Below are 12285 nucleotides of genomic sequence, written 5' to 3' on the forward strand. Positions count from 1 at the left end.
TGGGCTAATCAGGAGAGGTCTGCTGTGCCATGTGGGTTTCTCCCTGGCCGGCCGGGGGATAGAACTCATGCTGCAGTGGCTGTGGACAGCTTCATAGGTTGTGTCTTAACCCCTTGCACCACCAGGGAAGCCTGCTACTCTACTTTTTTAATTATTGTTTTTCTATCTCCTCTGTTCTCAGTTCCCACACCTGGTGCTATCAAGGCAGCTACTGCTAAAACCCACTCTTCTTTTTCTACTTCTTCTTCTTCCTCAAACCCCTTCTCCCCACCCTCTATTCTTCCTCCTCCTTTTCCTCTTTTTCCTTTCCCATTCTCTTGCTAATCATTCTCCTCCTTTCTTTTTATTAGCTCATCTTAATTATAAGGCTTGACCTGGAGACCAAAAACCAATGTCATGTCCATGTAATGCTTTCCATTTATGTCATCATACATGGGTTACCAGCACAGAGAGATGACTGGGAAATAATAGTTTCAGAGATAGGTTAAAAATGGAGAATACTCTCGGGGCCTCCCTGGTGGTGCAGGTGGTTGAGCGCCGCACTGTGAAGCTGTCCACAGCTTCTGCAGCACAGGTTCAATCCTGGCTAGCTAGCAAGAATCTCACATGGCGCAGCAGACCTCTCCTGACTTGTCCACTGCTCCTCTCAGCAGTGTATTGCGGTCAATCTGCCTGTTTTGTTCCTCGCTCTGTCTCTGGTGAATCCTCTCACCCTCCTTTGCATCTGACCTGTACCCTGATTCTTGTATAAATAAATAAATCTTTTTTTTTTTTTTTAAAAGGAGAATACTCTCTCTCACTCCCAAGTTGACATAAGATTTCATTATCAAGGAAGTGATTTTCTTGCTTTATTTCCTGGGTATTGAATTCACATCTAGATATCACAATGAGTTCTTCTAGAAAATACCACTTGCTTTCCCTCTGGGACACTCCTTCCACCAAAGGTCATGTCTTTCAGTACTGTTGTCTCTGCTCCTCACTTCTGATCAATCAGCACGCTACACCCTTGTGGTGACAGTGATTGACTTAGGGGACACGTGATACATTTAGAGCTATTAGTACACAATGAAACCTTGGAATTCTTTGACTGTCTTACCATCCTGAGGGAGAAGCCTGACTGAATTTGGAAACTTCTTAGAGAAATGGAGCTGGCAGATGAGAAAGACAGTGAATCTTGGTTCTGGGAATGTTCTATAGTTCATTTTAAACCATGCCATTGATGAAACGTACTCTGTAGTTTTCAATTATATGAACCAATAAAGTCTTCTTTTTGCTTAAACTACCTTATATAGGTTTTTTTGATACACACAACCAAAATAATTTTTACTGATTTACATAGTTTAAGAGAGATACTGATAAGTTAGAATAAGTCCAGAGAAGAACTGCCAGGGATGTGTGTGTGTGTGGATGTGTGTGTGTGAGTGATTGGAACCATGTTAAAGGGGGAGAAATTGGAGAGCTTGACTTGAAAAGAGAATGTATGCTATGTGCACGTGCCCAGGAGAAGAAGCAGCTTAAAAATCTGGAGGCAGTACTAAAGGAAGAGAAATATCTTCAAATATTTAATTAGAAGATCCTGGGAAACAAACTTCAATTCAAAGTGTTGAAATTTGAACAATTAGGTGTCTGAAGTTGGAAAAAACTTCATTATGTTTTTTATGTCTAGAGAGTTTTAAATGACTTATCAGAGATAGTTGCATGTGGATATAGTTTCCGCAGCAATTTAAATGACTTCAAGGAACCCAATGGGTGATATTTTTCTGAACTTCAGTTATTGGAATAGCATCATCACAATTTTTGCTATACAGGGGAGGAACAATTTTTATCATTTTTTCATCAATATTTTCACTTCATTACTCTGATTAAGTTTGTTTTTAAGTGAAACTTTGGGGCCTCCCTAGTGGCGCAAGGGGTTAAGTCTCAGCGCTATGAAGCTATCAGCAACCACTGCAGCACGAGTTTGATCCCTGGTCAGGGAGGTGACCCACATGGCACAGCAGACCTCTCCTGTTTCTCCTGCTGTTCTGCTGTTCTGCTCCCCACTCTGTCTCTGGTGAATTCTCCTCTCACTCCCCACACCTCTGGCCTACACCCCAGTTCTTACACGCATAAATAAAAATGAATCTTTAAAAGAATAAAATAAAATGGAACTTTAAATCACTATTCTAAATAGAAAATAAGAATCAATGGCCACACGTACCTGTAATTTAAAAAAGTTATTAAATTTCAGATGTTACATGGCAAAAGCTCTGTGCCTGTGATCTGGTATCTCTGTTTAAAAGAAGATAAAGAGTTGAAGATAAAGTAACACCAAATTTATCACTTCTCTTACGCTACTAGAAGGATAAAAGAAAATGGAACAGGAAATTATCTTCTCATTAAGCAACTCGATTTTTTTTTAAAGATTTATTTATTTATTTGTTTGTTTATTTATACAAGCACTGGGTACAGTCAGAAGCGCAGGAGGGTGAGAGAATTCACCAGAGCCAGAGCGGGGAGCAGAGCAGGCAGAAGGACTGAAGTACACTGCTGAGGGGAGCAGCGGGCGGCAGGAGAGGTCTGCGCACCATATGGGACCTGTGGAACAAGCATAAGTATTCTTAGCTATTGCTTTGTCATTTTGTGTGTAACTGCCATTTTATAATTTTAGGTTTTTCTGGGGAACTGCATTCCAAAGATAGTTTTGACCCTCACTCCACCCTTACTCTCCGGTCACCAATGAGGGCGAACTTGCTGTAATTGGAGCTGCAGGTTGGAGCTGCATCTTGGCCTGGCCAGTCAGCTTAGAACGATAGCCAGGCAAAGTTGGAGAACGCATCCTTGTAGCCAATGAGTAACTGCCAGCATAATTTAACCTAATTAAAAGACCCCTGCTTCCTTTGTTCGAGGCTCTCGGTATCTGCCTCTGCGTTGGTAGGTGCCGTGAACCCAGACTCGAGTCTGAAGTAAACTCCCTTTTGTGTTTGCATCAGCTGTCTTTGGGTTCTTGGAGGCTATGCTCGCCAAGTCTGCTGACCTTGGGCACAACAGGACCCTCCTCCAGTGGCTGGGGAGCAGACGGGGATCGAACCAGCGCTGCAGAGGCTGCGGGCAGCTTCGCAACCCAGTGCTCAACCGCTGCGCCACTGGGGAGTCCCCAGCAACTCGATGTTTTTAATGTCATGCCTATTTGTCACTTAAAATCATCACTCTAGTCACATTTGGAAAGCCTCCAGAATGGGTGCTTCCAGTTTTTTTTTTTTTTAATTTGTCACTCATAGAGAACAATATTGCTTAGCACATTGGGGTAAACTAAGGAAATGGCTCACCACCTGAGGCAACTGGCCCGGAGGAGTTGGCTCTGTCTCAAGTAGCACTTGTCCACCACCTGGGGCAGAGAAGATGAGATATTGACACAACTCTTGGTTTAACATGCTATCTAGAGTTGTCTCTATGTAAATATAGTTCTATTTACTCTTTAAGTTTCTGTAATGCAAATAGTTAAGTAGTTTTTTTTTTATGTATATCTGAGATTCTATAGGCTAGCTAAGGATCAGCTGTGCCCCTAAAGGAAATTTTCATGTGGGATATTTGGCATTTTCTTTGCACATAATATCACAGGAGCAGCTCCGAAGTCAAGTTGCTATGCTACGTTGGGAAAGCAAATCCTCCTTACTCTCTGATCACCACGTGAAGCCAAAGACAGCTTCTCTTCGTGGATTTATGCTCCTCCTTTCTCTACAGATACATTGGAAAGTCTGACTCAGTAAAAACTTGAAGGGTATGTGGGCTTAACGTTTCACTATCCATCTACTCTTACACAAACAAGTGCACTTTACTTCTGAAAACAATCAGTTCATTCTAAAGTGAATAGATAATCAGGTAAGAGGACATAGTTGTTTTTAAGAACAGGAACTTTGGGCTGGGGCTACCTTATTTGGAAGAATTTGAAATGTTACTAGGGCTCTCTGTGGCGCTGAGACTGGAGAACATCTGATACCAGTTTGCAGATTCCATGATTCATTAAAGGATTTTGGTTTGTTCCTATTCCTTTGGTGCCTGTCCTTGTCCCAAAGATTTCCACAGAAACAGACTTCACCATTTTCCTAAATGGACTGCAAGCTCTTTTTTCTGGTTGTGGTGATTTACTGTCTTTTGAGTTCCTTTCTTGGGTGGGAGATAATTTTTGGCTTCAAGTGGAATGTCCCAGAATAACTTCTGTTTAAAAGACTCTTGTGTGCTGCAGTTTTAAGGAACTCTCATAGTTGAGCCTGAGGTCTATCTATAGGCACCAAGCAGAGTTGGAATATTTATATCTCTGATTTCTGCTCCAGGACTCCCATTACTGCAAAGTACATTTAGTCCAATTTTCCACTCAAGTCTGGAAGAAACAAAAAACAATGACTACATAACTAAGGATGTGCTATAGACTGACTGTGCCTTCCCCAAATTTCTGTGTTGAAACTTATCCCCATTGCGATCCTATTTGGAAGTGAGGGGTTTAGGGGATAATTCATTTATTAGGGTAGCGCTGTCCTGAATGTGAATAGCACCCTTATTTAAAAATCTACAGAGCGTTTCCTACTATTTCTACCATGTGAGGACACAGAGAGAAGACAACTTCTATGAACCCAAACACTGAATCGGCTGGCACCCTCATCTTGGACTTTCCAGGACTGTAGGAAAGAGAAATACTTATTGCTTAAGCAACACAGTCTATGGTAGTTTTGTTATGTCAGCCTGGATAGATTAAGAACACGGTATTTCAGTGAAAGCTTGGATTTTTTAGTCATCTGGGGAACTTGTTAAAATGCACATTCCATATCAGTAGGTCTGGAACAGGACCTCAGGATTTGCCATTCCAACCAATTCCCAGATGATTCTGATGCTTCTGACCTAGGAATTTTGTTTCCAAGATTTCTGTTGGAATCTTTAGCCTGCCTTTTCAGGATTCCCTCCAGGCTCTGGTTCTGAACTATCCCTTCCCCATTTTACTGGCACTACTACTCATCCATTTAGCTTTCCTCTCTCCCTCCCTTCCTTGCAACTATTATTTTCTGAGCATCTTGGGATACAGATCTGAATAAGAGAAACAAACCTTGCACCCATGTACAATAGACAAACAGGTAAGTCAACAGGAGAATTACAGTTTGCGATACATGATAAGAAGGAATACGTGGTGGTGCGAAGCAGAGAGGTGAGGCAGAGGTGGGGAATCATTTAAGTCCATGTTGTCAGGGGGCTCTTTAAGGAAGACAGTTAAGCTAAAATTCATACGAAGCCCTCTAGCCTAAACCGCGTTATGACCTGGTGTTTGGGGACATGCTCTTATATCGGAGGAATTTCCATAAAAAGAGGAGGTTCCAAGTTCTCTTCCCCAACTAATAAGCTGCAGAGCTGAGCTGCCAGGTGAAGTTCTAGAAGATTTAGAAGAAACCCTGGAGGGGAGACACACATGAGCAGGGAGACGGATAAAGGAGGGCATGCTTGGTTCTCAGGTTTGGACTAGCACCACGGACTACGGGGACATGGAAGAGACATATGGAGTCAAAACACATGGAGACATTTGAAAGAGACATGTGGGTGAGAGACTCATGGGGAGGCTGGCAATGGCAGCCTTTGGCTTGATTGTATTTTATTTTTGCCCCTCTCATCCCAGTTTTGCCTGACGCCTTTTACCCTTTTCCAATAGTTCCCCATCAGTAAGTGCCGTAGACTTGTGGCCAGATTTCAGGCCTCAGTGGCCTTGCTTTGGGCCAACCCTGTTTGGTTAAGCATTTATCTACAAGGGGATGAGTCATTTGGGGGGTTTGATTGGGAAACTATTATCCTTCCTTCTCTTTTCTCCCTATGCACATTAATCTATTAAAAAAAAAACCCTTTATACCAAGAATTTGCTTTGTCTTTATGCAGTAGATGGCAAGACCCCTTCAGAACATGCAAGTTTGGGGGACCTGGGGTATCCCCAAGTCTCCCCACTAACATTGTCTTTATTCACGCTGTTTCTTGCACTGTGCCTTCTCACCAAACCAATCTGCCAGTTATCTAAATGTGAACCTCCAAAGCATTTGCCATACCTCTAATCTTCATCATTCTCCCTTAAACTGTAGTAGTTTTGCAATAATAATGGTTGTGTTTTGTGAGCACACACTACTGGTTTACATACATTATCTCAAATTACTCAGTGATACTGACAAGTGAAATTATTATCTGCATATTATACAGAAAGAGACTAAAACTTGGGGAAGTTAAGTAACTTGCCCAAAGTCTCCAACAAATAAGTGGCAGAGCTGAGATTCATACTTCACATGAGCTGGGGTGTCTCCCAAGACAGATCTTAAACAAGGAAAGGAAAGTGGTTATTTTACTTTTGCATCTTTCAGTTAAAAAATGTATTAGTTGCAGAAGAACCCTTGCATTTGAGTAATAGGAAGAAGGAAAATAAAACCAAAGGAAGGAGAACAGAAATTCCCTTGCATCTTGTACTAGTTTACTAGGACTGTTATAGAAAAATACCCCAAAGTTAGTGGCTTGAACAACCGGAATTCATAGCTCTAAGGGTTGCGTTACCGAGGCTAAAAGGTTAAATCACTTTCAGACCTTAAAGAACACAAAAGGAAAAAAAAAAACACTTATCTTTTACTCTGAGGCTTGTACTTACAGATGCAGTAAGAGCAGCAACCTTGAGCTGATCTCCAAGGCTGGCTGGAAACTGAAAATGCAAAGAAAGAAGGGGCTCACCAGAGGAAGCAGGAAAAAACAGAATCCTGGCCCTGGACTTCTGTTATAAACAAAGTCTTTTCTCATTGTCTTGCATGGATTAGACTCTTACTCAGTCTGATGATCACTGCAACTAAAACCTGCTTGCTTCTAAATTACTTAGTTCCCTTAGTTACTCAGTTTCCTTTGTGCAAAGTCTGGAGGCATTAAATAATTGTAACTAAGCAATTAGGATTATGACCCTGTGGCAACCAGTTATGCCTCAAGTTAGCTAGGGATAGGTCCTGATTCTCTCTGGACCCTCGAAACCTTGTCCCCGATCAGCAGGAAGCAGTTACAGAAGTAGGCCTCTGCCCATTGTCCCACAAGAATGAGGAGTAGGATATAGACAGAGGAGGGAATTGTCCCCCATATGGTCATTGCCAGCTCCTCATCCTTGCCCTATTTGTCCTTGCTCCACTCCTCCTGCTCACCCTTTTTTATAGACAAAACTAGAAATCCAGGCAAGACCTCCTGAAACTGTGATGGAGGAGGAAGATAAGTGTTAATTAAGCCAGAGCTTCATGCGTGTAGCAAAAAGCACACCTACCAGCACTGGGGCAGATGTGCTCAAGACCAAACTTGGAAGAAAAAGGGGTGTAATTTCAGTTTCTGGAAACCCCCTGCCACTTTCCTGACACCCTTTAGCCTCTCTCCTTCCTTGGGACTCAGTGATCTAAGTCTCCACTTCTCCCCCGTTCAGGAAGATGGCTTTGGAGACAGGAGTCAGCGATAGCCTTGGGTTGCCGGCTCCTGGTAAAATATGATTTCCTTCCACCAAATCTTGTCTCCTCAGTTTTGCCTTGTGAGCAGCAGGCAGCTGGCCTCCCAGTAACAGAGGTGAGATCAAGGTGTTAGCAGAGCCCTGCTCCCTCTGAAGGGTCTCTCTCCCATCTCCTGGTGGTTCTTTGTCCAATGGACACTTGGACTGCAATCTTCGCATCGTGTGAAGACTCTCCAGTGAGAATCCCTTATTCCCAGTTCCCTCTTTTTATAAGGACACCAGTCATATTAGATACTACTGACCTCACCGTAAGCAACTATAGGAGCAACCTTCCTATTTTCCAATACGGTCACATCCTAAGCTCAACAAATGAAATTTAAGGGGGTAAGACTTCCACATATGTGTTATTAGGGGACGCAATACATTCTCCAACACACTTCTACTACGTAACTTTGATCACAATGCTGAATCCTAGATCAAAGGACCTGATCTAGTTTTTCTGCTTGCTCTTTCCTAAAAGCAATTGCAGAGTGGCCAGACAATCAGTTTAGACAAGGCTTAATACACCAAAGTTGAGCTTGGTTTTAGCTTCAATCTTCAAGAGTCAGTCAATTTGGCTTCAGTATTAGATTTTCAGCTAAGCAAAAGAGTTCACCTACACAGCACCCAAACCTCTGTCTGACTTGCAGCTTCCCAGGACATGTGACTACTTCCACTCATCACTCAAGGAGTGAGGTGATTACTGTGTATAACAGTACAAATCCGGTGCCTCCCTGGTGGTACAAGGGGTTAGGATGCAGCACTGTGAAGCTATCCGCAGGCAAGGGAGGTGGCACACATGGTGCAGCAGACCTCTCCTGTCTCCCCACTACTCCCCTCAGCAGTGTATTTCAGCAGTGTATTTCAGTAGATCCGCCTCTTCTGCTCCCCACTCTGTCTCTGGTGAATCCTCTCACCCCCCACACTTCTGGCCTGTACCACAGTTCTTATATGTATATGTATAAATAAATGTATATTTATAAATGTATAAATAAATAAATCTTTGAAAAATTATAAATCCCAGAAATTGTGCTTGATAGCACTTAAAATACTTAACTTTATTTCAAAATGATTTCAGCTCAATAAACTTTACTAAGTTTTAGGAGTAAAGAACATGAGATATTATCAAGATAGAAAAAGGATGGACTGTAATTTAGGAAGTCCTAAGTGGGAAAAGGCCTATATACAGTATATCATAAATCAAACTAGGTTGGAATGTTGCAGCTTACTCAAAATTTTTAATACAAAGTCCAACCAACCACAAAGCACAGGACATGTAAATATAAGACTATTGAACAGGCCAAGTATGGTTTTTGCTTAATAGATTTCAGGATTCTTGAGGAGAGAGATTCTTTTATGTGACTCAGCTTTGATTTTCAACAATGCCTAGTCTAGGGCATTGCACAAAACAAGTTTAAATGCATTAAATTAAATGAAAGTTTTTAAGAAGTGGCTTATCATATATCCAAAACACAAACAAGGATGTAAGCCAATGTTACCTCAGTTGAAAAAACAAAAGTGGCTTATCTCTCTTGACAGAGATAGGAAGTGTTCAAAGTTAAATTTAAAAAGTTAATTGAAGATGGGTAGTGTTTAACTAAATGCCAGGAACTGTTTGTTCTAAGTACAATCAGGGAATGAGGTAGATTTTATTATCTCCTTCTTAAAGATTAAGGAATAGAGAGATTAAATAGATTAAAGCTAGCAAATGGTAGCTGTGGTAATTCACACCTAGGTTGTTAACATTTATAGTCCACGTTTACAACTGCATGCTACAATGTCAGTTAACACCACTGGTAAAGTTATAGCTTCCCTGACCTAAGGTATTCTACAGCTGAGATTCTGACTATCAGCCAATCATTTTATTGCTCCTGTTGAATTAAATAAATTTAGTGTATTAAACATTCCATCTTTGGAATTACACTCAATTTTGAACCATGGCTTTGACATAACTTGAATATGTAACCTTGTATGTTACTCAACTCCAAAATTCAGTTGCATCATCTATAAAATAAAGCTAATTATTCCTACCTCATAGAGTTGTGATTACATGTTTAAAGCATTCGGCACAATGCTCAGTACATAATAAAAACTCAATAAGTGAGATCTAAATGGTACATCTATTTTGTAAATAATATTTCACTGTATGGATACACACATTTATTCACTGTTGATATACATTTGGATTGTTACCAGAGTTTGACTCTGTAAATAAAGCTACTACGAACATCTTTATACAAGTCTTTGTATAGACTTATGCTCTAATTTTTCATGGTTAAATACCTAGTGTAGAATAAGAGATCCATGTTTCCATTTTTAAAAACTGTCAAAGTGCTTTCCAAAGTGGTTGTAGCATTTCACATTCCCATTAGCATAGTATAAGAATTCCAGTTTCTCCACATACTTACCAAAATTTGATATGGTGATTTTATGTACTTTGAGAAAGTTTTTATTGTGGTAAGAAAATTTAAAAGTTACCACCCTAACCATTTAAAAAAAAATATTAATCATTTGTAAGTGTATAGTTTTACATAGATTTACATTGCTGGGGCCTCCCTGGTGGCACAAGGGGTTAAGATGCAGCAATATGAAGTTGTCTGCAGCAACTGTAGCATGAGTTGGATCCCCAGCCTGGGGTTGACCCACATTGTGCAGCAGAGCTCTCCTGTCTTGCCCACTGCTCCCCTCAGCAGTGTATTTCAGTAGGTTTGCCTGTTCTGTTCCCCACTCTGTCTCTGGTGAATCCTCTCTTGCCCCCCCCCCTAAACCTCTGGCCTGTACCCCAGCTCTTGCATGCATAAATAAATAAATAAATCTTAAAAAAAATTTCTATTGCTGTGAAACAGATCTCCAGGACCTTTTTTGTCTTCTGTACTGAAATTCTATACTCATTAAACAACTTCCCTTTATTCCTTTCCCAGCCTCTGGCAATCACCGTTCTTTCTGTCTCTATGAACTTGACAACTTTAGATACTTTAGATACTGTCCTTTTGTGAACTGCATAGTTTCATTTAGTATAACGTCTACAAAATTCATCCATATTGTAGTAACATGTGATAGAATTTCCTTCCATTTTAAGGTGAAGTAGTACTTCATTATGTATGTGCATATGTGAATTTATACATACATACCACATTTTGTTTATCCATTCATTTGTTGACAGTGTGTTTCTACCTTTTGTCTATAATGAATAGTGTTGCTATGAGCATGGATGTACAGATCTTTCTTTGGGAATTTACTTTCAATTCTTGTGTACATATATCCAGAAGTGAGATCTAAATGTCCATTTTTAGGCCAGTACCTCACTGTTTTGATTACTATAGCTTTGTAACATATTTTAAAATCATATCTGTTAATTCTTCAATTTTGTTCTTTTCTAAATTGCTTTGACCTTTCAAGCATTAGATTGGATTGGATTGGATTTCATTTCATTTGAATTTGAGGATAATTTTTCTATTATTGCAAAAAATTCCATTGAAATTTGATAGGTTTTGTGTTGACTTTATATATCACTTTGAGTAATACAGGTGTTTTAACAACACCATAGCATTATATCCATAACAGATATCATTTCATTTCCTTGTGTCTTCTTTAATTTCTTCCAACAACGTTTTGACTGTACTAATGCAGTTCATTTTTGTTAATTTTGTATCCTGTAACTTTGCTGCATTCACTAATTAGTTCTAACACTTTATTTTGTGTTTGGATCTTTAGAAATTCTTACATATAAAGTTACATCGTCTGCACACAGAGGTAACTTCTTTCTTTCCATTTTGGATTCCTTTTATTTCTTATTTTTCTTGCCCATCTGCACTGGCTAGGACTTCCAATACCTCATTGGCAGTTGCTCCTTAGAGAACAGTAACTACCTTTTTGTCAAGTCATGGCAGTTGCTCCTCAGAGCCCTTTTATGCAACTTTGTATTTCTATTCAATACCACATTGAATAGAAGAGATGAAAGTGGGCATCCTTGTCCTGTGCCTGATCTTAGAGGGAAAATTTTTAGTCTTAAACCATTGAGTAAATTGTCAGTTGTGAACTTTTCATACATGATCTTTATTATTATGTTGAGGTAGTTTTCTTCTATTCCTACTTTGTTGAGTGTTTTCATCATGAAAATGAAATAGGGGCAGTCAGGGCAGGAGGCCAAATGGTAGGATAGGATGGGTACTCACCTGCCTGGGCTCTAAGACAAGAGAGCCACCAAAAAGTCCCAAAAGACCAAAAGACCAAAAACCAAAACCAAGGGCAATAGCAATAAAATATCCACAGAATAGAGGCCAATGGGCTATAGCCAAACAAAGGACAGTGCCCGATAAGAAGACAGGTCATTGTGGGTTCTCACCTGAACATAATTTTAAGAGATGTCAGGCTCAAGAAACAACAGCCATGGGGTTTATTTTACAAGTAGGGAAAACAAAGAGCTTACTGTAGCCACAAGTGGCTAGCTATCTCACCCAGATAGTGTCAGTGATGGTTGCCACAGGTCACCAGGAATGCTGGACAGCACTGGCCAGTAGTGATGGTCACTATGGTCCCTCAGAGGTGGTGTCAGAGACACCCAGTGTTATCAGCTCTTTGTGAGCTATTGTGCTATACCAACAACAAATAGCTCTTTGAGAAACTAGGCTCAGGGCCTTTGGTGCTCCTATTAGGTGGATAGGACCAGAGGCTCAGTCTCTGCAAAGGTCTTTGTCTTTTCTTCCCTCCTTGGAGGTTGGTTGCTGGATGCTTCTTTTCTTCCTTCTTCAGAGGCCAGGAGTGGAGTCTTCCCCTTCTTTCTT

This window comes from Talpa occidentalis, unplaced genomic scaffold (assembly GCF_014898055.3).
Source record: "Talpa occidentalis isolate TD23 unplaced genomic scaffold, MPIMG_talOcc4v2.1 talOcc4.2, whole genome shotgun sequence".
Classification (NCBI taxonomy): Eukaryota; Metazoa; Chordata; class Mammalia; order Eulipotyphla; family Talpidae; genus Talpa; species Talpa occidentalis.